Genomic DNA, 27676 nt, shown 5'->3' with positions numbered 1-27676 from the left:
GATGGGAAGGGAGGGAGGAGGGGGAGGAGGGGGAGAGAGAGGGAAAGAGGGAGGGAGGGAAGGAGGGTGAGAAGGGTGCTACTTGGGGTAGGTGTGTCCTCCGCTGCCCAGTGTTACCTCATCAAAGCAGCTTGGGTGTGTGTGTGTGAGTGTATGGTGAGTGGGTTTGATGGGGTGATTTTCTTCAGCCACTGCTGCTTCAAGGCAAGCAAACGTCCTTCAGAACACACTCACACACAGGTGTGCTGGCTTGTGTCAGACCTCACGCAGTGCTCCTACGTCACACAGCTGAGGGACCTGCAGAGAGGAGGAACACACACACACAATTAATTAATTGTACAAAATGTGTGTCTTTGATCTGGTAGTAACTAGGTGAGTAATAAGGTATGTTCAAGAGACAGAGAGACACAGAAAGAGAGAGAGAGAGAGAGAGAGAGAGAGAAAGACTTCACTAAGGATGACTAGATATGTCCTGCGTGATTCTTTCTCTGAGTTAAAGGATCTACTAAGCTGCACGGAATAAGGCACGTGGACACACACTCACACACACAAACACGACTCTCGCCCCCACTGCAGATACTCAAACCTAAATCTAAACACATCCTGAAAACTGACATGCTATGAAGCTATGCAGTCACGCTCGCTCTCACACAAACACAAGCAAGCTAGACATTTCTTCAGGTAGATGCATATTTAATAGACAGCATTTGGAAAGAACAAAAATGGCAAAAACCCATACATAAAAGCACACACACACACACACACACACACATGCCGGGACTCACCGGAAGGAAGGAAGGAGAAACAAAAATAAGTAATAATTCATGTCCAACCCCTTGAGCTTGTGCTGTATGAAAAGACAAACCTGAAGTGTATTTATGGATAGAGGGGGGACAATAATAATCCTACTTCAAATAATAAGTACAAAAAAAAAACGGTTCTTTTTCTCCCTTCAGAACAGACGCTAGGGAGACGGCATAATGATGGCAGATCTGCTCTCAGAGCCTGTGAAGGGGGGACGGACCAGACGCCAGTGAGATGGGGAGATGGGGAGATGATGGTGGCACGGTAAATATAGGCTACAGCGCACGGAGAGGCCACTTCCTTCTACTGTAAGTGACGCACTGACCGCTTCCAGGAATAAGGACGTCTTCCCTGTTCACAGGAAAGGGGGGACACTCTGACCACTGTTTCACTCACAAACACTCACACACACTCCTATTACATATTATGAGCCAGTTATACTCACTCAACAAAACATACAAGATGATACAAGTATGGGGACAGACTGCACTAGAATTCCACTATCATATTTATCTCTCTCTTTCACACACACACACAGTTCACACAGTTCACACAAGGACAACAACAGCCACGAGGGAAGCCCAGGTATGAGAAGAGTGCAGACAGCGGAGCAGGCAGCCAGACACAGACGCAGGCGCAGGGCGAGTGCTTCTAATATTAAACCCGTCCAGTCCAGCGGAAAACAACTAAACGAGGTCAGGAGAGAGAGAAACAAACGGGGAGACGGCGAGTGGAAGCAGGCTGCAGGCAGCGTGCGCGCAAACACGGAGCAGACCGCCGGCCGCAGGGCAACGTCCCCGCGTGAACCGAGCAGGGCCGCACTCCAACCCCCCCCCCCCCCGTCAGGGAGTGGGCTTTAAGGGGCCCCCTCGTCGCCCAGCTCCAGGCCAGCTCACCGAGCACAGGGACATTCCCCGTCTGGGCTCCTTGGGAAGGGCAGAGGTATTTTAAGGGACTGTGAGGACACGACTGGGGCCGTGCTCCGAGGCATTGCAACCTGGTGTGACCCGAGAACGCGAGGTGCCTTGCTCCATTGTTCTCCCAGAGTCTTAGCGAGTGTGGTATGCGTGTGTCTGTGTGTGTGTGTGTGTGTGTGTGTGCGTGCGTGCGTGCACGTGTGTGTTTCAGTCTCCAGTTGCAGGGAGCTAAGACAGGAGATTTTTTTTTTTATGAACTGGATGTCAACAGCCGGGTAAGCAGTTCCGATTACACAACATCAGATCTGCTGAATTGTACTTAGGGAGAGGGAGGGAGAGAGGGAGGGAGAGAGGGGGGGGTAAAGGAAAAACAATCCACCTCACTCAAAAGCAGACATCTTAGCTCACTTGGGCGACCCCTCCCCTTTGCCTGCTGCAGTCTGAGAGCACACCTAGCCCACGGTCAGACGGCTGCTGATGTCGGGCCGCTCGATAAGTCCCCGCAGCCCAAATCAATGCCGAGTGCAGAGCACCGTTGACATGACCCACCTCCATCGCCTTTGCTTACGGCTCGGAGGCGCCGTCAAAAAAAGGTTCCTCTGGTCGCCTGCCTTTTTGCCAAGAAGCACTGTGCAATCAGCAGATGATCCTACGCAATCCTGGTAGCTAGCGCTCTGCCCTCTGGATGAGAGGGATGAGAGTGAGCAGCAGAATATAGCCTAAATGCTAGTTGACTACAGTATGGGCAGTCTTAACTGAGAGGGCAACTGGTGGGTGAGAGGGCAACTTCTGTTCGCCACACAAAGGCAACACGAAGGCGATTCAAGCGTCAAATGGGCATTGCAGCTAACTGCTTTGATGTGTGCGGCAGCTCTAAGGCAACCCAAAGCAATTAGCAGCAAGCGGCGCAGGAGTCTGGGAGATGGAGATGGAGTAGGGCTGGGGAGCTGATGCCTGTGTGGGGTTTGGCAACGCTGGCAACCTGACTGCTGCGCTGGACACACACGCTAATGGGCTTCATTAGAGAACTGCTGACTTGGACCAACGACAGTCCACACACACACACACACACACACACACACACACACACACACACACACACACACACACACACACACACACACACACACACACACACACACACACACACACACACACACACACACACACACACACACACACACACACACACACACACACACACACACACACACACACACACACACACACACACACACACGGTGTGGGCCTGATTTATAAATCTCAGTGGTGGGCATGATGCATCAGCCATCCAAGGGGTGTTGGTGTGCTTATGTATGTGTACCTGTTTGTGTGTGTGCATACAAGCAGGTGTGTGTGTGTGTGTGTGTGTGTTTGTGTGCGCGCGAGCTTTTGCTCATGACCTTCTAGCAGTCATCTTTCTGTCACCCAGCAGAACCAATCCAATTCCACTCCACTCTGAGGACACATGCATTAACACACATGGACAGACAGTATTCAATGCGCACGCACACACGCACACACACACATCTGATGTGGCACCACCCAGCTCCGCCCTGCTCTGAGACGTGAGAGCAGTAGCATCAGGCACACCTAACAGCTGCACTGTGCATACGCCCCAGAGGTGCCGACGTGAATGCCAATGTGCTCGCATGCTGCTGACCAGTGGTGGCCGGACGAGAGCAGAGCAGAGGAGAGGAGAGGAGAGAGACCAAATCCAATAGGGGACAGCATGAGCAGGAGTCTGACTCACAAGCAAGTGTGAGTGTGTGTGTGTGTGTGTGAGTGAGTGTGTGTGTGTAACCGGATTCTGATCATTTGAAAACACCACCACATGGTGCCAGTCCACTGTGTGTGTGCGTGCGTGTGTGTGTGTGAACTCGCATCATGCGCACGGGTGCCTTTCTTTAGGAGAGGAGGGCTTTCTGACCTCTGTAACCATGGTGACCATAGAGGCGACATACGCGGTGAGTGTGGCCCTCCATCCCGCCTACGGTGTCCCCGGCGACGGTCACTTTGAAGAGACGGCAGGCACAGACTCACCATCTGGTGTTTACGACACCACCGCCACACCGAGCTGATGTGTCATGTTCCTCAGCGCATCTCTCCCTCTCCTTCTCTCTCTCTCGCTCTCTTGCTCTCGCTCTCTACACCTCTTTTAGAGGTCCTCTTTTGTCCACCTTTCCTACCAGAATAAACCATTCCGAGCAGAAAAATGGGTCGACACACACATACCTCACAAACCCAAACTCATCTACCCCCCCACGCACACACACACACACACACACACCTCTGTACAGCTGCGTCAGTTATCAGACAGCCCCCTTCTGTCATGGAAAATATTGGCTGGGAATGAGTTATGGCAAAAATATGCAAACTCTGGGACAAGCGTGCCTGTCTGTGCTGCATCAGCGTTTCAGGAAATCAACATCTTAGCGGGGGGAGAGGATCCATGACGGGCAGCCAAACTGTCTGCCTGACAACAATTTACACCACCTTGTAAAGCTTCCCCAACTGCCTTAAAAACAAATTTAGAAAGCGCCGTTTTCTGTTTGATGTATTCATTTGATCGAGTTTGTTTTAGATCTTGTGGACGTCTATTGGGGTACTGATGGCATGCAAAGATGCCGATTACGCAATAATCATCTCTGAAACTCCCTGGAAAACACTATAAACTAAGTGAACCCAGGACATCTAAGCCAAAGTCAATGTTTCTCATTACGTGTTTCATGCTCTTTCTCATGTACACAGTACACACACACACACACACGACATTCATGAAATCGAAACTAATCTGCAGTGCTGGGGGGGGGGTTGGTACTGTTCACACACACTAACACAAACAGAACATCCAAAGCCATAAGTACAGTTAGTCATTCTGCTCTTGGTAAAAACAACAGTTCCCCGGAAGTTTCCCCACAGAATTATGGGAATGCGGGGCTGGAGTTCATTCTAGGGAAATACGTCAGGCCATCCAGTAGTGAAACAAGGACCGCTAAGCCACCACACAACATCAACAGCTGCACAACTGCTCAGACACAACAGGGGGCTCCTACGGACTCAAAAACAGGGAGAAGAAAGTCAGGGATAATGGCGGGATGAGAGGACAAGCAAAGCCTGACAGAGGAGAGACTCCCTCGCTAACAATAGTCCAGCTATCTGCTTTAAATCCACACGTTTGAGAATAAATAAAGCTTCTTCAACACAGTTTTTTGAACAGATAATGGTATGGAGCATGACTCTTAAGGGTGCAGGCAAGCACATATCCTTACATTGTCCAGCGTGAGCCTGGCTGCATAAGTATCACTGCTCTATCAACGGTGCTGCAAGAGGACACTTGAGGGCTTGTCTCCAGTGGAGGCGATCTAAGGGCTGTGCCACCCATCTGCAGGGCTGCTGACAGGAGGGGGGTGGGGGGTGTATTCTGCTGTGTATGAGGGTTTGTCTCCGGCTTTGGTAGGTGGCCTGTCCGATTCGGTCCACAAGCCATCCATCACCTACACCACAGTCACAAATACTGTGTGTGTGTGTGTGTGGTCACACAACACACACAAAATAAATCCATCTATAATCACTTAAGCATACTCTTCAAAAGCAAACACACAGAGCCCTTCCTACAGCATGTCCATCTATAATCACTTAAGGCTTCTTTCTTGCACATACACACACTTTAGATAATATTTCCATCTCATCAAGTGCAACCAAACCATCAGATAAGTGATCTCTCTTTTAGGCTCTGCCAAGCACGCACGCACACACACACACACACACACACACACACACACACACACACACACACACACACACACACACACACACACACACACACACACACACACACACACACACACACACACACACACACACACACACACACACACACACACACACACACACACACACACACACACACACACACACACACACACACACACACACACACACACACACACACACACACACACACACACACACACACACACACACACACACACACACACACACACACACACACACACACACACACACACCAGTTTGTAGGATGTTGGGTTTAGTGGTTAGGATTCTTTCCATTTGTATTGTTAATGCTGAGGACAGCTCGCAGTTAACCCCTGGGCAAAGTTGCAACCGGCAAGGCTTCTCCTCACATCCAAACACATGGTGTGTGTATAGTGTGTGTGTGAGGGGGGAGGGTGTCTGGAGTCTTACTCACCGACACATACTGTAGACAGCCCTGTCTACTCTTTTAATCTCCCTCTAAAGGTTCCATGTTGGATTGTGTGTGCTGAAGCACCTAAATTGCTGAGTTGTCTATCTGGTGGCTGTGCCACAGCTTCCGCCAGCCTTGAGCCACTCGTCGTCACTGTCTGTGCAGGGCCCTTGCTTCAGTCAGCACACAGCTTAAAGGCCTGACGCTAACACTAGCACTGACGCTGACGCCACCTGCTAACATTAGCGCTACAGTAGCAGCACTGGGGGCGGCCTGCTAGCTCGGTCGAGCTGTAATCCTCTGCAGCTAAATCTGCTGCTAGCAACAACACTCAATCACTCACTCAGCCTGGGAGTGATTACTGTGATGCAGACTTGGCGATACCCTCAGCCTCAGAAGACAGACACACGCACAGGAACGCACACTCATGAAGAAACACACACATAACTATTTCTATGACAGACACATATACTGAAACATTTGCATGATAACTACAATAAGCTATGCAAACAAAAAGCCATACAAAAGCAAAACAATAACCTAGTGTATTGACAAATGATATTTCAGTTCACTGCTAATGCTCTACGTGTATATCTGTTCATGTTCGGCTGTCGTCCTCTCTAAAGTACGCAATTCAAGAAGCTGTCTGTCAGCATTAGAATTTCACACAGGAATGGAACTCAAACAAGCTTGCCTCTCTCTCTCTCTCTCTCTCTCTCTCTCTCTCTCTCTCTGAAGTGTTCACCCTCAAAGTGACAATGAATAGAGAGAAATTTAAAAAAAGACAGTATGAGAGAAGGACAGAGACAGGAACTGATGAACGGGAGCAGGGAGAGGTAGCGGATGAGGGGAGAGAAAGAGAAGAAGGGAATAGAAGAGACAATAATTGGAAATGAAGACAAGGGAAAGAGAGGCAGATGATTAGGAACAGGGATGAGTGGAGAAAGGAGAAGAGAGAAAGAAGGTGTGGAGATGGTGGAGACTGAATAAGGGATAGAGATGAGGAGAGAAAGGACAGAAGAGGAGACACAAGCATGAGCAGAGGCAGCTCAGCATGTGCCTGAGCAAACACCAGCTCCCCGCTCCCTATTCACCAGTGCGTGTGTGTGTGTGTGTCTCTGTGTGTGTGTGTGTTTTCAGCTGCTATCACACGTGTGCACACACAGCACTGATTAAATACATGAACACAAAGGGGGCACAAACACAAACACATGTACATACAAGCTGTACACACACACACACACACACCACAGACACCACAGACACCACACACACACACACAGATCTGGCGGACAGTACAGGTTTAAACCCATTAAGAGGTGGGGGAGAAGATGCTATGGCATTAGTGGCATTAGTGACTTAGCCATAGTTAAGTAACTGAATAAAGCTGCAATTTCTAAAACTGAAGCCGTGTTGTATTTCTGCCTGTTGCTCACGCCCTGCAGTTGAACTGAATCGAGTGCTGACTCCGGTCTGAAGGATCCTTTAATGATCCGACCATGGTCTGGAGCTAAAGCACAGGCAAACACGTTTCGCAATGACATTTGCAAAATATCAGCTTGCAAACAAAGTACTAAAACTACTAATCGATACAAATCTGATGTAGCTACTCTGTATCGGTTCATTCTTACAACAGACCCACATACAGACAGAGTTCTGTTACACCCTCTACACACATGGTTCGGTTCCCTTGACTAGTCACACACAAACAAACACAAGACTTAATCGTCCAGGCTAAGCAATAACCACACACTTTCTGTTTTCTGTTCTTTTCCTCCCCCTCTCTCTCTCTATCTATATCTTTCTTACACACACACACAGCAAACAAAAGTACATTATCGCTTGCCATCACACATACAAACTGTAATGCTTACAATAATAGTGTCCTCCTCAGTGCGATTCCAGCAAGGCTTCCATGCGCTGTGTTGAAGCGTAGGTGCGACGAGCGCACGAGTAATCCTCAGAACAAGAGCCAACCACAGAGACAGAGGGAGAGCCCAGGGGCTGTGTCCCGCTAAAGGGGGCTTGAGAACAGAGGATCTGTCCTCACAGTGCCCCCCCCTCCCCACCCGCTCCTCTCTCTCGTCCTTTTCTCTCTCAGACCCCCTGCGTCCACCTCGCTGACCAAAGCGCCCACTCCCACTCCGGTTGCCACGGTGCCACACTGACAGGGCTTCCCCGCTCTCCGCTTAGGCTCAGCCGATCAGCTAGCGCACGACCGCGGAGGAGAGGAGGAAGAGGAGAACAACAAAGAAAGAGTGAGCGTGGCAAAGAGGAAGAGACAGAGAGAAGAGAGAGAGTGAGAGAGAGGGAGTGAGAGGGGGAGAGAGAGGAAGACGGGTGCTGAGTGCTGCCGGCGGCGAGTCATGCCAAAAGTCGATCCTCTAAGCCCATCAGGCTGGCTTACAGACACACACACGCCGGGAACCAACGCAAGAGAATGGGAGTGTGTACGTTTCTGCTTGAGCGTGCGTGTGTGTGTGTGTGAGAGAGAAAGAGAGAGTGAGTGAGTGTGTGAGAGAGAGTGAGTGAAAGTGTGTGTGTGTGTGTGTGTGTGAGACAGAAAGGGAGGGAGGAAGGACATGAAGACGCCCATTACCCCACCCCCACTCCTTTCACACACACACACACACACACACACACACACACACACACACACACACACCACCCCCACCTTCACTGAGCATTCCTCAGCCAATCAGGCAGAGGCTGACATGGCAACATGCTTGCGCTCAGGGAAGATGCACAAGCATCCTCCTCCTCGAGGAGTGTCCGATCACCACCGCCTCACATCCGCCTGAGGGACCCCCGACGCAGCCCACATCTGGCAACCCATCTGGCCCAGAGGCGGCCAGGGTCTGGCAACGCAGCCTGGAAGCTTCCTGATCACCAGCGGACACATTGCACTGCATTGCATTGCATGGCCGAGGCGTGGGTAGGCTGTGCCTCCAGGTGCCAGAGAATAGCTAAGCTCCCATCTGAGTCCCTTAATGGGCAGAAGCTGTGTGGGGCAGAAGCTGTGTGGGGCGGCAGGGTGGACAGGGAGGTGTGGAGGCAGGGGACCCTTTTCAGCCTCCTTACCCCAAGGGACTGCATGGATGGAGAGAGGGAGAGAGCAAACACACAACCAGACACACAGTGACACACACACACACACACATATCTTCCCTCCAGAACCAAAGAGCTCATTTAGCCTTGCTTGTGATGTCCCACACACACACACACACACGCACACACACACACACACACACACCAAATGACCGAGATCAAACAAACATCTCCGGTGAAACACCACCTACATAAACAAACACACAGTTCTCCCTCAGAGAAAATCTCTCTTGTTTGCCATGGATCAAGTCTCTCATAAATACACAGTTTCAACACACACACACACACTGTCAGCTTGACCTGAAATATTGCTCCAAGCACAGAGTGTGTGTGTGTGTGTACTCAATCTTCCAGTGTGACGCATATTTCCTGTCCATTTCCTCCCTAAGCTGGCCACACACGCACACACACACACACACACAAAGCCACAGCAGACAAAATAGAGTCGCTCACCTCAGACTAGACTACCATACATACTCAGCCTCACACACACAAACACATTCACCTTCACACTCAATCAGTCTCTTTCAAACCAGCAACTTCCCCTCCCCAAATTTGCTCCAGTGAGCGCTGTGAAAAGGGAAGCGTGTCCTGACGCACACACACACACTCATGCACACACACACACACGGACCAAGTAAAGCATTTCTACAAATAAACACACGCTCAAGGCAGCATGCAAATGGCCCACTGTCGTCACTGGGAGAGAGACAACCCAAGACAATTCAGAGACTGTGCCAGTCACACACACAGACACACACACACACACACACACACACACACACACAATAAACCCAGATGCAGTAAAAGGACAGTGGTGCAATATGAGAAAAAGAATGAATTGAAATCCAGTCAAAACACTGAATAGAATACTGAGCACTCTCCATTCAGCTGACAAAACTAGCAAGGCCAAGAGAGTCATACACAACAGTTTGCCAAAAAAAGAAAAAAAAAGAGTGCACTGCTTTGTGTGTGTGTGTGTGTGTGTGTGTGTGTGTGTGTGTGTGTGTGTGTGTCTGGGAGATATCTTCAAATAGGAGATTAGCCTCTTTTCCCCAATGTGCCCTCTCTCCACTTTAGGCCGTGTGTGTGTGTGTGTGTGTGTGTGTGTGTGTGTGTGTGTGTGTGTGTGTGTGTGTGTGTGTGTGTGTGTGTGTGTGTGTGTGTGTGTGTGTGTCCTCTCAGCTGGGCTGGGGGTGTAAATTGCCATCTAGTTTTCTGCTTGAGGGCACTTTAACACTTCTGGGCCAGCATGTGGTAGAGGTGGGGGCACAGAAAGAGGGGACAGAAATTGGTGTGTGTGTGTGTGTGTGTGTGTGTGTGTGTGTGTGTTGGGGGGGGGGGGGCTAATCTACGGGACAAAAGGAGGCCCTGGTTAAGATAATGAGCCATCAGGGCCGACCCTGCTGACAATGAGGAGCGCTGCAGGGCGGAGGGGGAGGGGAGGTGGAGAGGGGAGGTGGAGAGGTGGGGGTGGGGGGGCCCTGCGCCTCCTGGCAACACACACATCATCCACATAAGTCAGCCAACGGGTCATGCCGCAAAGACTTCTGGGAAGGAAGGGACCTCAGGGGATTTGAGGAGTACTGGGGGAAAGGGAGAGAGGAAGGCAGGAGCACGAGCAAAAGAGACAGAGATGGAATGAGAGACAAGCAAGTGTGTGTGTGCACAAAAGAGACACGGCAAGATGTAGAGTGGAAGAGCAGTGTGCTGTGGCTCTGAAGAAATGACATGGAGCCTTCAGTAGCAGAGACTTAAGGGCACAGCTTTAAGATGTGGGATGGAAGAGAGACAGGCGCGTGTGTGAGTGCATATGAGTGTGTGTGTGTGTATGAGACAACAGAAGAGGGGGGTTCTCACTGCTCATCTGGCAGCCGACACACTGACCCAGGACAGATGGCAAACAAACACGAACATACAGACACGGAGGACAAGGGGGAAGGGCAGGGAACACATACACTCACGCACGCACACACGCGCTCCCTTTGTGCTCCTGAGACAAGGCACAACGCCCATGCATTCACTACACACACGCGTCCCCTCACACAGATGGATGGAGGCACAATGCACCGCGTGCGCGTGTGTGCTACACGTACGTGTGTGCATTTGGGTCTGCATGCGAGGGTCAACATTTGCATTTGTATATTCTCTCTGTCCGTCACACAAACTCAAGAGTAACAAGAGAGAGAGAGAGAGAGAGAGAGAGAGAGAGAGAGAGAGAGAGAGAGAGAGAGAGAGAGAGAGAGAGAGAGAGAGAGAGAGAGAGAGACACTCACCTCTAATATAGTTGCAGCTTAAGAGCACTCCTCTCCAGTTCCTGTTCAGCCTCTTCCAGGGGAACTTCATCCAGAACAAGACATCTGCAACAGACATCAGATGTATTAGGTCAATAGGACACACACACACACACACACACACACACACACACACACACACACACACACACACACACACACACACACACACACACACACACACACACACACACACACACACACACACACACACACACACACACACACACACACACACACACACACACACACACACACACACACACACACACACACACACACACACAGAGGAGGGATGAGGCAAAGGAGCAGTTAGTTGTGATTTGCCTCCTGAACACCTCCAATCCCTTCAGCTGCCCACCTCCCTTTTTAAAGCATTGCCTGCATGTAGCCCTGATGTGGCTCATCTTCGGCTCTGAGGTCTAGCAGCATCAGGTTGGGGCACCCGGTCTTGCACACTACCCTCTGGCTACTTAGAACACCCCTGCTTCTCACCGCGTCAGAGCATCGGACGCCTGCCTTGGCCAGTGATCGGACCTGGGCAGGTCAGGTCACAGATGTAGTCGCATTACATGAGGCTAGATCTTAGTCTGGATCCTCTCCGCCACTTCTCCACTGCTCTACAAGACAGCAGCTGATTCTGATCTGATGGCTTCAGATCAGTTCGGAACACTGTGGCTCTACACAAAACATTTCCTTTGGCTCACTAGGCATCAGAACCTTCTGGAGCAGATGTCTGGGCCAGTGGCCACATACACCTCAGAACCTTCTAGAACAGATGGCTGAGCCAGGAGAGGGAGCCCAGCCAGCCAAAGGAGTAGAGATGTGCTTTAGACAGCAGGTGATGGGAACAGGCTTTGAGACCACACACACACACACACAAATGACAGACAGTACACATTGCACAAACATACACACAGACCTGAGGGCAGATTTGAGAGCAGCAGGTAGAAACATGGTCAAAAAAACGTCATAATGGAGGCAGCAACAGGGAGTCAGCCAATCAAGGCAACCTGAGCGCACACACTCAATTAAGCTGGCAGGCAATGAGACCAAAGCTTGCTGCCTATCTCTGACACACACACACACACACACACACACACACACACACACACACACACTATTCATCTTAACATTGGCCTGGAACAGGGGTATAATGAGTGGCTGAGCCGGCAGTCGATAGTATAGCTGATCAGGCAGAGTATAACAGCACTTGTATTAATCCTTTTAGTGCTCCCAATCAATGCTGTAAAGAAGCACAGACACACACACACACACACACACACACAATCACAAGCATATTCACAAATGTTCAGACATGCTCAGAAAAATGTGTGTGTTCATACACAGAAATACACAGCCTCTCTCCTTTTCACTCTCAATTTTTTCTCTCCCACACACACACACATACACCCACACAATAATCCTTTTGGTGTTCCAATCAATATGGTTAAGAAGATGACAGAACAAGGCCAGGGGAAAAAGGGAAAAAAAGACTAGCTTGGCGTGTTCTTCACTCCCCCCCACTGTCTCACTGAGCACTTTATTCCTTCACTTAGATTCTTCCTTTCACTGAGTGGAGCATGCACCTACAACAGCAATTCCCAAACTTTTCTTGAGAATGAGAGAATGTAGCTATGGAATATTTCATCCTACAATTACAAGAGTCACTGTGTGTGTGTGTGTGTGTGTGTGTTTATTTTGCCTCTGACCATCCACGTGGCCCCGAGTGCCCTGGTGAACACGAGGGCTGTCTGGTCAGTTGTACCCATGAGAGGTCAGAGTAGCACTTGGGGGGGAGGGGGGGGGCCTGAGGTCCCGTCCTCCCTGCAGCTGCTGCTTGGTGTCTGACCCCCAAAAGCACCCCACCGTGAGGTCACAGCTCCAGGCCAACTTAGGGCCCATGCTGGTCACCCTAGCCCCTCCCTCTGCCACCCATGTGCCCCTGCTCACCACACACAAACACACACACAGACACACACATTCTGCCCTCTCCCCATGACTCCAACCCCCAGTGCTCAGTCACTGGCCGACACACTTCGGCCCACAATGGCCACTCTCATCCCGCGTCACTCAACGACCGCTTCTACATAAATCACTCTCTCCCCCTCACCCCCCCCCCCCCCATTACTTCAGCGGCGGCCTGCCAAAGGGGCGCCTGTCTAGCATGGGTTTGTGCGCAGGACACCACGTGTGCTGGACATGGGATGGGAGAGGGCTGGCCACCACTCTGTGCTGATCAGATGATGGGGTGCTGCTAATGACTGGAGGGCAGGGGACAGCATATACCCACTCAAAGGAGAAACTAAAATGAAAAAAATGGCCAGAGTGTAATGACATATGTGCAATTCTGGGCAAACCTGACCGGTTTTATGTTTAATAACCATGCACTGGCTGGCTCCAGAAAGCATTTAGAATATGCAGATTCTGGCTCAAGTTTTGCCAATACAATGATCTAATTTCAGCTTCACTCTTCTTCTTCACATTTATTCACAATCAATTTGTGGTGCTCACTATTCAATGACAAAGCACTGGTGTTGGCTCTTCTCTGCTAGGCTAACTGAAACAGCGTGGAAGCCCATCACCATCATCCCTGCTGTGTGCACTGATGACAACAGTCGTGTATTATATTCGGTCTTCATCTCAGGTGGTGAGGAGGCCAAAAAAACTAAACCTGGACGGACAGGAAGCATTCAGAGGGCCACAGCAGGGTGGATGGATAAATAGATGGCTATAGAGCCAGAGGGAGGGGTAGTGGGCAAAGCCAGTTTATCTTGCTGAAATATTCAGAGGCTGGCTCCTGTTACCTGCCTGGGCTGCAAGGTGCGGTGGGCAGCCGAGGTCTGCTTACCAGCCTTTACCGTTACTGTGCCATCAAGGAAAACCTGTTTGGAGCCTGTATGCGTGTCCGTGTAAAGTAAATATGGCCTTTGCTCCATAAACATTGCTGTGACGTACTGCTTGTGTGAAAATATATTGGGACTGTATTTGTGTGCAAGCAGTTGTGTGATCGTGTGGGTGTGATCACGGCCAGACCTGCATGGTGCCTGCTGAATTATTAATGGGGACTCTCCAGCTCTCCAGTAATCAAAAGGCATCAGCAAGCACTCAGGACACACACACACACACACAATTTTATAGGCCAGCATCTGCTCAGTCATTTGCCAGCTGTGTCTGTGCTATCTATCCCAGCATGCTCTTTTAGGGTCAGGGATCGACAAGGCGGAGTCAAGTACGCCCCGCCTCTCGCATGCTGAACGACCAACCATCAACCAGCGACTGGGTGTGAGTGACGGGCAATCAGTGGTGTGGAGAGCGTTAACGCTGAGGAGGATGCTGTGGCCCAGAGCTCAGCTGCAGCACCGTAAAGCCCTTTGCAGTGGCGTCAGGCCACACGGCCCTGAACACCGGAGACGGCTCAGGAGCGCTTAGTGGGACAAAAGCAGTAGAGACGCAGACACATCAACACGTCTCAGATGTGGTGCAGATTAACAGGCTCAAAGCTGAAGGACCACTGAATAGCCACTTAAGTCATTCAGTGTCAGACAGAATCCAGAGGAATGCTTGCTGTATCATCTAGTAAGAACTTGCTCAAGGTTTGTCTAAACAATGCTAAGGTTCTATTGCAATTAATTTTTTTGCATTTTTATTTGCTATTATACACTCAAAAATGCATTATCTTGGAAGCCACGTTTGGGCATGAATATCTTAAAAAGTAATTCTGTGCTGGACCAAACTTGTAGGATGGAATCTAGGCTCAATATGACTTGACTATTAAAAGTTGCCCATGCCCATTTATATGACATGCTCACATATTTAGAACAAAAAGAGTAATACCAATAGCCTTATAAAGTCATTAGTTTTAACCCAAGTGGCATCAATCCTTATTCTGTCTGCAAATACAATACTTTATGAATATGCGTGAATACATTAGGTCTGTAATTTGCATTCTGATGGACTTAAATAATATGCTGACTGTGGTCTGCTCAAAAATGTTATAGGTTCATCCCTGGACCATGCTTCACCTTTCAACCTAGTTTCATAAAAGTTGGGCCAGTAGTTTCTTCGTAATTCAGCACACAGACAGACAGATGGACATTCAGACGGACAGACAAACCACACTGAAAAACATCACCTTCAAGAGGAGGAAAAAAACAAAGTCATTCGGTATGCTTTGGAAAGCTGCGTTGGGACTCTTGACTCGAGGGCTGTAAAAGTAGTAGGCTACAGAAAGAAGGTCAGGAAACGGAGATGACCCACGAGTCTCTCTGGTGGGTCATTTACACGCTGCTGCTCAGGATGTGTCTGGGAGATGAGCGCACATTTGCATCAGCCAAGAGAAGATAGCGGAAGACCGAGAGAGGAGGATTAAAAGGAAGGGAGCAACAAAAAAGATAAAATGTGGTTAGCATGATTTAAACGCATTAGCGTGCACAGGAAAGCCATCTAATTGCTGCCAAAAGGAGTCTGTGTAGATACTTAGCACCAGTGTCCCTGATGTGCTTCTATGAGGCACTAGTGGCATCATAGTAGAGTAATGTTCAGAATCCACACACGAAGGCTGATTATTAAGCCAATAAAATACAGATGCAGAGGCTGATCAATCACACACATATGTACTAAAGGCTTTGTTACAATTGGTGAGGCCTTACAAACACAAAGACATGTTCACATCAAGATTTCCCAAGACTACCCTATCACTACATCACTCCTTCTCCCAACCAGAGGGGCTGTGAAATCGAGACAAGAAATACGAAGTTGATAGAAGACACACGCGGCACAAAGAGAGAAAGAGCAACAAGCGGATGAGTGGGAGAACGGAGTGGGAGACATGGTATGGGAATTGATGCATCTGAAATATGGTGCAATGTCCAGCGGGGTCACTTGAAATGGTCTACTGGGTCAGCCAGTTTGCGTAGTGTAGTGTAGTGTGTGTGTGTGTGTGTGTGTGTGTGTGTGTGCAGAATATCATAGTCAGAGGTCAGGGAGTGTGCCTGTGCTTGTGAGTCAGGGTGTGTGTGTGTGTGGGGGAGGTGTATGTGTATGGATTGGGCCTAACTGGCTGGGCCTGGTTGGTCTGCACGCTTGTGTGTTTCACATGGCAAGCTAGTATGATTTCTCCAATCTCATCTCCTGAGCTCAGGAATGCCAGCGTAAAGAAGCACACACACACACACACACACACACACACACACACACACACACACACACACACACACACACACACACACACACACACACACACACACACACACACACACACACACACACACACACACACACACACACACACACACACACACACACACACACACACACACACACACACACACACACACACACACACGAGGTGGAGGAGGTCACACACTCAATCACCCACACACTCACTTAAGCTCTCTTCAGCTCAGGCAGGGGGCGTGCATATATGTGCACACACACACACACACACACACACACAAGCCTATAACATTTACATTCCATCTCAGCGGTATGTTCATAAGACAACTGGCCTATAATGAAAACCCTGGGTATTCCAACCCCCCCTGCAGATCAAAATGTCCTTAAGCAACACAAACTGAACCTTGGCTACCATAACCATTCCATAATGGGCTGATGTCGAGGAGCTGTTGGGCTCAGAAAACACAGAAGACACTAAACACACACCCACAGAGTTCTCAGGGTGCTTGAAGCCTTAGAACAACGACTGCCTTCAAGCAGAAATCTATAGAGGCCAGTCAATGCAGTCAATCATAAAGCTAAAATAAACTACAGGGGGACAACAGCACAATCGTTTATCTGGTCTGTTAACAGCAGCTAGGATGAGGAGAAACCTGGTGTCTGGTCCCAAAAACAACTGAACAGCTCGCACATGCTGTAATTCATATTACTCTTGAATCTTGAGATGCTTTTCATCTTTACATCTTTAATGTTCATATCCTTATACATGACCTATGGATTGCTGTTCTGTATCATGGCAACAGAGCTTCAGGCAAATCCAAATCCAAATCCATGAGCTGCCAGGTGGGGGGAAAAGAGAGGGAGAGAGAAACCGGGAGAAGACGGAAGCAGAGGCTTGTTATCCATTACGACCCTGGAACCCCTGTAAGAGAAATCCATGGGTTTCCATGACAACAAGGGAGTGATGGCACATATGATGCACGGGAAGAGCGCTTCCATCACGTGCTGAGGAGGGGGAGGAGAGAGAGAGAGAGAGAGAGAGAGAGAGAGAGAGAGAGAGAGAGAGAGAGAGAGAGAGAGAGAGAGAATGCTGGGAAAGTGGGCCACATGAAGAGTGCCATAATGAGTTCACTTGAGACACCTCACCGCCCCACCTCCCTGCCAGCGCGAGCGCACACACACACACACACACACACACACACACTTCATTCTTCTCAACCCCCAGCGGCAGGGCAGCCCTACTTGGCTATCAATTCAGCTACAAATTTCCCAGGGGGCCCGTGCAGTAGCGCTGGCTGTCGCAGTCCATCCTCGGGCCTCCGTCCCCTCTGGCCAGTCCAGTCCCCGCCTCAGGGGTGCAGCGGAGTGGGGGACAGAAGGTGACCGGGTCCTGCCTCCAGGTCAGATAGAAGCCCTGCAGGCCTAGCAGCTCTGAGCGTCTGGGATCCACAGTGTATGGGGCACCCAGGAGGACGGTGGGGAGGCCAGGGGAGTGTGGAGTGGGGGGGGAGGAAGGGACAGAGTGGCACTTCTGAGGGAGAGAGATGACAGTTCAGTTGCATTTCATCAGCTGCCATGCTGGTCCCACTGGAAAACAGAGTTGCAATGAACTCTTAGTCAGCAAGTTTTAGGTGGAGGCAGGGATGACACACACACACACACACACACACACACACACACACACACACACACACACCTCTGACCCCATGACCTCTGAGCTGCCTGGGTGTCCAGGGCCTGTCACACACTCTCAGCCTCTGCGTCTGCTCTACTGCCCAACAGGGAGCTCTGCCACCGTGGCAGCTCTCTGGCCACCAGCAACGACACCGCCGCTGCCCATCCGGATAACTGACGGGGACAGGGAGTTCTGCTGCAGCTCCGCAGTGCTCTTCTCTCTCATGGCCAAAACCTGGGCTAGACCATCCCCGTCTTTAGTCTTCACTCTCTTCACTCTATTAGTACTCACTCTTCATCCCCGCCTCCCGCCACCGGAGAAGGCCTGAGAGCATTCCTCTTAACAGAGTGGAACGAGAGAGACAAATGTTGCTCTCTGCGTTTGGCCATCCTCTCTCCTGCCGTCTCCCTCGCTCTTGCTCTGTGCGGCTGGAACAGATATCTGGTCTAGGTGACCCTGGCTGAAATCAATAGCTACTCCTTCAATTAGTCAGAGACACATGAGGTGGGACCGTAAGGTGAGCTTCCCCTGCCTGCCAGCCTGCCAAACAGCCATCTGTTCAAAACAAATGCACTTCTCTGGGTTTCAGGTGAGTTTGTGAGTGTGTGTGAATGTGTGTGCGAGTGTGTGCTTGTGTGTGAGTGTGTGAGTGTGTGTGAGGAGGCTAAATATGTCTATTGACGTCAGCCTACCTATAGACATCCATTAAAGAGAGTATCAGTTTGTTACTCGGACGATTAAGAACCCAAACGAGACCATCAATTCAAAATGAGACCCAAGATTGCAAACGGTACCAAGACTTTCAAATGATTCCAATGACTGTCTGAATACCTGACCACATAGCCTGCAGACATCCCTTTGCAGTCTAGACCCATTTGTAACCTAATTGATCTGTTTGGTGAATACCAAAGAGTTTCAGGCCTTTTTGTTTTTTGTTGTCAACACTGACAACTGAAAACCAATCAGGTGACCTACTTTGATCTGGGCTCACCAGTCAGGGAAACCAACCAAGCAGCCAATTGAATGATTCAATGAGGCCATGTCTACACTAGCTTGGATTCGTTTGTATCTGACACACTTTGGTTACAAATGTGCCCTCTCGTCCACATTGGACCATCATATCCAACACGTTTTGCGGCGGAGTCGTATCGGACAAATGGTCGGTTGCGGAACCATCTGAAAAATATTGTTGTTATTAATGTTCCCTTCCCTGATTCGTTGTGCTCGTTTCATGTGACGAAGGCCATGCACTGCTTTTCAAGAAGACAGCATTTACAATTATTCATTTAATATTTCATATTAAGGTGCAGAGTCATAGACAGAGACAGTTGTGGCACTGATGTCGCCACCACAAGATCAAAAGTTCCAAAAAACCTGCACTGAATGGCTGAATCGCAGGAGGGTGGGATGTATTTCTGGATGCTGGAGAGTGTAATCAAGTAAATCATTGACTACTGACCAAGAGATTGGCTGTTAGTTCTAAAAACCCCATAAGTACCCTGGAAAAAGCTCAGCCATTTTTTTCCTGTGGAGGTCTGTGAGAGTGTCGCCACTCTGTTCTATCTACCGCTCCGGTGTAGGCTACACTGGGAGGCTGTGGGTACGGCTAGGCCGGATCCTCCTCTTCCTCTGGTGTAGGCTACACTAGGAGGCTGTGGGTATGGCTAGGCCGGATCCTCCTCTTCCTCTGGTGTAGGCTACACTGGGAGGCTGTGGGTATGGCTAGGCCGGATCCTCCTCTTCCTCCTCCACCCGAAGGCTGCTCCCTGGCTGCCCCGCCCACTTACACAGTGGCACACAGTGGGGTCTGACCCAGTTTCCAGTTTCCTCTCCTCAGCTCCCCCTCCTCCAAAAAGAAGGGCAAAAAAACGATGAATAAAACAAGAGAAAAAAGGAAGATACACATCACCACAACACACTGTGTGTGAGTGTGTGTGTGGTGATTGTTACACTGCAATACACTCCACTTCCAGCTTAATTCTGTCCCTAGACTGGTGACCTGGGTGACGCGGTTGAAGCTCATCCTGGCTCTGCTGGCACTGGCTGCAATGCGGTCAGCGTCCTCTAAAAAGGTAGCCTATATGGTGGCTGGCTACAGCCCAACCCCTCCCCCACACACCAACACCGTGCCTGCTTGCCCTCTTAGGCTGGCACTGTTGCATTTCACCGACACCAACACACAATCTCACACACACACACACACACACACAGAGCCAAGTCGCTTTGTGCCGTCAGATGGCAGAGTGGATGCCCTACATGTACATCTGCCTATGACGTACCTAGTTAGGCTCCCACAACAGCACCACTGAGAACTGACACTGATTGTACAGGCAGAGACAGACACAGCAATACACTGCCAGTGTGCAACAAAGGCACAGATAGCAGAGATGGAGAAAGAGATAGACAGAGATAGAGAGCTCGACCTGAGATAGCAGAAGGAGACCGAGGGATAACGTCATCCCTCTAGCCTCAAGTCCTACCTCTTACCTCCCTCTCCAATTTCTTTTCTTCTGCATTACTCTACAGAGAGGGAGGGAGAGCAAAGGAAGGATGTCAGTCCATCAAACTTCTACTTCCATCTCTTCTGCGGGTCCTGGAGCACATTTAGACAGGCCAGGTGCCTTTCTGTTCCCAGCCCAATTGAAAGACATGGCCCCAGAGCACGCTCTATTATCTCAGCTTGCCTTCCCATCAGCACTGCAGTGCACAGATGTGTGTGTGTGTGTGTGTGTGTGTGTGTGTGTGAGAGAGAGAGAGAGATAATGCACACATGACAGCACATGTTTTTTTCGACAGAGTGGACAGCGCAGCGGTTCCATGGCGATCACATAAGCGCTTAAAGAGAGAGAGGAAACAGATGCTGGAGATCAATACTGAACTGGGCCGCTAACGAGAGCTCAACAAACCACAAACCTGATTAGGTGTGTGAGTGTGGCCACATTTAAGGCACTAAACGGTGGCAGAAAAGCAGAAATTATCCATTGCATTCAATCAGGCTGAGATGCAGGTAGCTTTTTATCTAAAGCATGCGTTTATCTAACCTGACTTTCGCCAGATCCTGTAGTTCGCTGTCTGCTTCACACAAGGATCTGGGACTTCTCGATAGGAGATGTATTTCTGAAGGCGGGTCCTTGTAAAACATCCTCGCATGTGATTCGATAAACCACTTGCCTGTTATCTTGAATGACGTGCTAGGCTTCTTCAAGCTCTTGCCAAACCCGGTCGGAAGAAGAGTAAAAACATCCTTGCCACCAATAAATGTCTTCAAAACGATTCTCTGTTAATCTTTTAAAGAATGAATACTCGATAGATTCGACAAAACGGTTGAAATAGCAGAATCAATGTCAGCACAAGACTCCTCGCTGCGTGCCGCCATTGTTATTTGAATCAAACACTCGCTTCGGCGCTCCTGATTGGTTGCTTATTTTTTGAGCACTGGCCCAGGGGTTTGGATTGCCCTCGCGTCCAGACCCTTGTGTGGAGCTCAGCGAAACGCCTCTAGTGGAGCATGGCGGAACTACAAGGGTCTGGCGAGAGTCAGGCTAGCGTTTATCCAAAGCATGCCTGGAAACCGTTTTTGAAATGGGCAGGCTGTGTGCGACTCTGGATCTGTCCCGCATCCAGCACGTAGTCTTCTCCAGTCAGTCATGGGGTGCCTCTCATTCAGCATTTATACATCCACCCTCGCTCCTCGGGCCTCGATCCTGATCTACATAAAGAAAGATAGAGGAAGGGATAGACTATCCCATTGTTGCCGCCCCATCATTCTTTATCTAGATCAGTGAGGATCGAGGCCCGAGAAACGAGGGAGGACGTATAAACGCTGAATGAGAGGCACCTATGGCGTCCATCACTCATGCTGCTCTTCCTTACCCACACAGGAAGCGGAGATCAGGCGAGAAGAGTCCAGTGGCCTGCACTCCAAAGAAGGTATAACCTAAACCTACCCAGATTTAATACGGGGTATTTAAGGGAGGTCAGGGTTGACAAAAACAGATTACCCAACTTGGTGTTAAACAGAACTACAATGTTACCTGGGTAAGCCAGTTACCTAACTTGTTAGTACAGCAGGCCACAGTTCCAGCTACACAAACGAACACAAACAAAATGTCTCATTACTAGTCATGTTTATGTAGTATTGCAATGAAGGTTAAAATAGGCTTATTATGGTCTGAAAAGTAGGGCTGTGTCTCCATTGGTTGGAAGATCGATTGGGTGTGAAACGTTCACGGGGCAGTGTGTCAACACTCATTCTGAAAACAGCACCTGGCACGTCCCAAAGCAACGCCACGTGTACTTGACACACCTTGAACTCCAGCTAGCATGCAACCGTGGTCCCCCAACACCCTGACACCACAGTACCGCCACACACACATCAATCCTCCTTAGTGTTGCGTCCCAGGATAGTAATGAAATCACACTTCACAGAGACATGGGTTGGCAGCACAGCAGGGCCGTCATGCTATCACATCAAGAACAGGCACAGACAAAAAAACAGCAGCAATGACTTACAGGTCTGCTTGATGCTTCCGGAACACACAAAAAAAAGCAAGCAAAGGAGGAATGAATGAGAAAAATACAGTGTGCAAAAAAAGAAAGGGAAAGGCCAGAGAATGACCGGCTGAACGATGTCGGGGAGGGAAAAAATTGAATGATGTAGCCGAACTCAAACGAGAAATAAGGACGGAGCGGGAGACACGGAAAGAGTCTGGCGCTTGTGTCATTTAAATGCAAATGCAAGCCAGCACACTAATGGAGCTGCATGCCGGGCTTCATTTATAAATACGAGCGCCTGGCGGAAAGAAATCAAACTAGTCGTGCCGCGCCATTACTCACGCTATGCAGGCTTGTGTGTATTCCCATTGCGCTCCCCTCATCGATTTCACCAGCAACATGCTCGTCAGGCACACTAAACTACTAGGAAGTCTTTAGCTACTGCAAAGTCATGACAACAAATAAATAACACACATGACAACTGCGTCTAGGGCCGGAGGCAGTCCAGTCCAGTCAGCCTAGGTAGGGCATTCAAGCTAATGGAGTGAGATCAAAGCAAAATAAAGACACAATACTGCGTGTGCTGTGCCTGTGCGGATATCATTTCATGAAGCCTTGGGGATAGTAATTAAACCAGCAGCTAGTATGAGCAATTTCACACTAAGGTCTGAGCAGGAGAGACAAAGTAGGTTTCAATTCTGAATAATGGACAGGCCTTATCTTAATCATCAGACATCATCTTGAGGATAAAATCCCAAGTGAAGACAGTGAGGGGGGTTTTCTAGGCCAGCTCACGCTCATTTTGGCCTCTGGTCCTCTCTGAGGCATGTGTTCAGGTGTGTGAAAGTTCAGTTTCCCGGGAACTTGAAGATGTGCCCTCTGCTACCTCGGGGTTTTGTAGGCTTTTCAGCGCAGTTGGTTGGAAGGGTGTGTGTTTGTTTGTGCATGTGTGTGTGTGTGTGTGTGTGTGTGTGTTGTGTCATGTTCTGCTGAGCTGGCGTCCCCCTACTGTGCCTGACAACAGCAGATCAACACAGCATGCCTGAGCACTGATCAGAGAGAGGGAGAGAAAGAGAAAGAGAGAGAGAGAGAAAGAAAGAGAGAAAATGCCCAAAAGTGGTCTGCTAGGCAGTCGGAAAACAACCAAAAATACCCGTGGATTTTGAAATAAAGGGGAGGAAAGATCAAAGGAAATACAGTCCCTGCATACATTTTGTTGCATCACATCAGAGCAAATATATACGCCCTGAATAAGTAAGCCCAAACAAACATGTTTAACAAACTTCTGCAAAAACAGCTACAACACAGCCAAACTCTTGTAGACATCTTGACTTCCTTCTGCTCCACATGACTAGGCTAATATGCTCCACACCCAGCTCACTGGTGTGCCAAAAGCATTTAAAAAAAGAAAAGAGAAAGATATGAAGATGGCCCAAATCAAGTTGGAAAGTAGATCGATCCCATGTGTACTCTTAAGGTAAGTGTGTGTGTTGGTGTGTTGTGTGTGTGTGTGTGTGTGTGTGTGTGTGTGTGTGTGTGTGTGTGTGTGTGTGTGTGTGTGTGTGTGTGTGTGTGTGTGTGTGTGTGTGTGTGTGTGTGTGTGTGTGTGTGTGTGTGTGTGTGTGTGTGTGTGTGTGACTGTGTATGAATGAGAGAGAAAGAGATGGTGGTTGGGGGGGTTCCCATAACTCAGGTTTATTGCCACTGTGACAGTCAGAAATGAGAGGGGGAAAGAGAGGGCAATTAAGCAAAGCATTTCGAGCGAGACAAACACAAGGGAAGCAACCAAAGAGAGACAGTGAAATGCTGAGGACAGGATGGATAATGGATTGTTTCCATGGAGTCAACACAGGGATGCACACAACCCCCTTTACTTATGGTCTTGCATGCACACACTCTGAACTGCCACTGCCCACAAACACCTCTTCTCTGTTGGCCAGATCATACAATCTTCAGGGTGCCACACACTATACTACCTCCCACCCCCACAACCTGAACAGATCCATCCATCACAAATCACCCGCTGGCCATACCAAATAGGCCAAATTAAAATGGGGGGCTCACCACAGGGCACCTGGACCTCCCTACCCCTCCCCACCCCAACCACCACCAGTGGCCAGCTGCTGCCAGTCCTGACCGGCCCGGTCTCTGGCAGCTGAGCCCACTGGCAGCCCTGGCCGCGGCTCTGCCCCATCTGCGGCTGGACTAGACTGGGCTGGGCTTTACTGCTGTAGAGCTCCACAACAAAAGAAGAGGAAGCCTCCAGTCATCCCCCTGAGGGCCAACAATGGCAGTGCCCCAGCTGCCAGGGGGGGACACACACGCCAGAGGTCCATCTGACAAAAGGCAAGCCCTCTCTGCCTGATTAAAATGGCATGTGAAATGCTGGAGAGGATACAGTAGCTAATTACGCACAATCAGTTCAGCATATCAAATGCCCAGATGGCTCACTTCGTTCAAGTGATGCCGTGCATACTATTTCTCAGTGATAAGTGACTATTGCAGTATTAGTTTTCATCTACACTCCTGCTTAAGTTGTTGAAATGCTGTATACAGTGAGAGATCTCACAACAACAGTAGCAGTCATTCAAAACCTGAAAATCCAACCCAAAAACTCCTATATTTAAGTGCTACCGTGCTATAGGTTACATTCCCAGATTTTCACACGGGTCTGCCTGTGGGGTATCCACTCTGCCTGCCGAGTGTTGCTGGCACCAGCACACGGGAATGGAACACATAAAAACGCGAAGCTACTGTGAACTGGAGTGAGTCCAAAACATGGCCAGGCAGACGGCTCAAGGGAAGAGTGCCGCCATGCCAGCGCAGGAAGGAAGCTGAACCAAAGTCTTGCTTCGCAAGATGGAACTGTAAGGTATCCAGAGAGAGAATCTGTCAGAGCCCTGAATGCTGGGGAATATTTGCATTTTGATGAAGTCCTGATATGCCAAAGGTCCATCCATATAATTGTGAAGCACTCATCTTCAAAGTCGAAAAACAAATTGTAATAGGGGACAGAGCAGACTCAGGCAAAGTAACCCACACAGACGGTGGTCTGGCTCTAAACGTTTTCAGAAGGCTGTGAGCACAATGTGGGCAACTGATGCAAATTAAGTAAAAAAAGGGAAAATTTGCAATCTTTTTACCCCTCCATGGTTGGCTGTTGTGATGACCAACATGGCCCTACACCATAGCCCGGGCACCAGACCTGCATCACTGATTACCACATGCTAGTGACTTGCAATTTCACTATTTTAAAGTGTGAAAAGCGCAGAAAACACAAATACTTTGATGGATGTTTTCATCATTGGGACACCGGAGACCAATAGTCAAATAAAACAAAATTTAGCAAGTTGTGGATTTTTCCAACATTATGAAACAGATGAACACGTCATTCACCACTTAATCAAAATTAACCATGGTCCAGAGGCCACAACAACAATGTTGAGTAAGTGAAGACACAGCACTCTAGTCAGTCAGTTTAGTCTCTAGCCGACTGAAGTTACCAAACCGCTAGGTTGATAACACACATTGCATTTCATATCGTGTTCCCAGGGGTGGTAACGCAATAGCGTAATATAAGCACACATAAGCCACTTTCAATGCTTCGGTATGCTTTCGCCCAAGATGCCCTTGGGATGACTGTGATAGCTTTTTATCAGTTTGCATCTCTAAATAAGGCAACAAAGTGTATATAACTGCACTTCACACAAAAGCTGCGAGAATAGCCAGGGTGTTTGCTTGCTAGCTGGGTTAGCTTGCGCGAAACACGAGTTAGGTTTGGCTTTCTCGAGAAAAAACAATGTCGGTCGTATACAAAACTAGCATAAGGCATAATATTCGACTATAAAATAGAGTTAAGTACAGTTGTCACACTCGGAAAAAAAACAAATAAAGCTGCATTGGCATAAAGATTCGTAACCAAGACCAGTATCATAACATGTAGCACTCACCTTCAGGAAGTTAACTTGTTTCAAAGGAACTGATGTTTCTGTGGTGAAAATGATATATCCTCAAACTAAACATCAGCTATGTTATTTCACAGGTGTGGAAATGTATTTTAAGCGAAAATGTCTCCTTCAAGGCGGCCGCACAACGAACGCTCAACGTTACAGCGAATTACCCCGACGTCGCGTTTGTTTCTTTGTTGCCTGCTTCAGCAAGGCAACCCTATCCGAGCGTCTGTTCACTTTTCCGTGTTAACGCTGATTGGACGATTGGAGTGCATGGGAGAGGACGGCCACGGTGGTGTGGAAAGAGCGGGGCTTAACTGATTAGGCCCTGTCGCTGACCCCGTCTGCACGTTTCTGCAAATGAGATCATGGGCATGGGCCACACGAGCAGAAAAATGACACAAGATAAAATAATTAATTAATCAATTAATTAATATATTTTTGTAACCTGTAGGGCTTCTGAAAAAAGATTGAATTAATTCAACCAGGTTTGCCTATAGGCTACTACGAAATTTAAATGAAATATGGTCAGATTAATAGACTCAAAAAGAGAATGTAGCATTGCATGTAGATTTATAGATGAACAAACCCTTAATGTTAGCCTACTTCACGGATAAGCAGATCTGGCCAGTGTTTGTCCTTCTATTCTAACACGTTAAGTAGCCTATTTGTTAGATTTCATACAATAGTAGTATAGGTTACTTTTAAAACCTTTATTTTATTGTGCTGCTATTCAAATGTTTTATAATAAATGGGTCTATACCTGGTGACTGACCAGCTCAAAAGAATGTTGATCCGCAAAACAGAACCCCATATGGCATGATGCAATGACAGCAGATCAATATGTTACACGACTCGGACACATAAGTGAAATGAAATCTTAACTGACATTATGCGAACTTGGATCTGATCTAGACTATCTGCCAATATGACTTGTGTCGCGGCATTATCTCCTGAACAATGCTGACACCATGAGGTCGATATTTAACATTACACTATATTTAACATTACATGTGGAGGTCTTGCATGCAAACGTTGTATCAATT

General features: G+C 48.8%; 1 long non-coding RNA gene across 1 annotated transcript; it reads right to left on the bottom strand.

Moving 5' to 3' along the window:
- LOC134061642 (uncharacterized) lies at nt 1-26878 on the bottom strand. The gene is made up of 3 exons (XR_009935383.1): nt 26631-26878; nt 11316-11399; nt 1-297 (listed from the first exon to the last, which is right to left on the bottom strand). It is a non-coding gene; the product is annotated as an uncharacterized LOC134061642 (long non-coding RNA).
- Between the last annotated feature and the right edge of the window lie 798 nt (nt 26879-27676).

Source organism: Sardina pilchardus, chromosome 2 (genome assembly GCF_963854185.1).
Source record: "Sardina pilchardus chromosome 2, fSarPil1.1, whole genome shotgun sequence".
Taxonomy (NCBI): Eukaryota; Metazoa; Chordata; class Actinopteri; order Clupeiformes; family Clupeidae; genus Sardina; species Sardina pilchardus.
The sequence above is the reverse complement of the archived record's forward strand: the minus strand, read 5'-3'. Positions and strand labels throughout refer to the sequence as shown.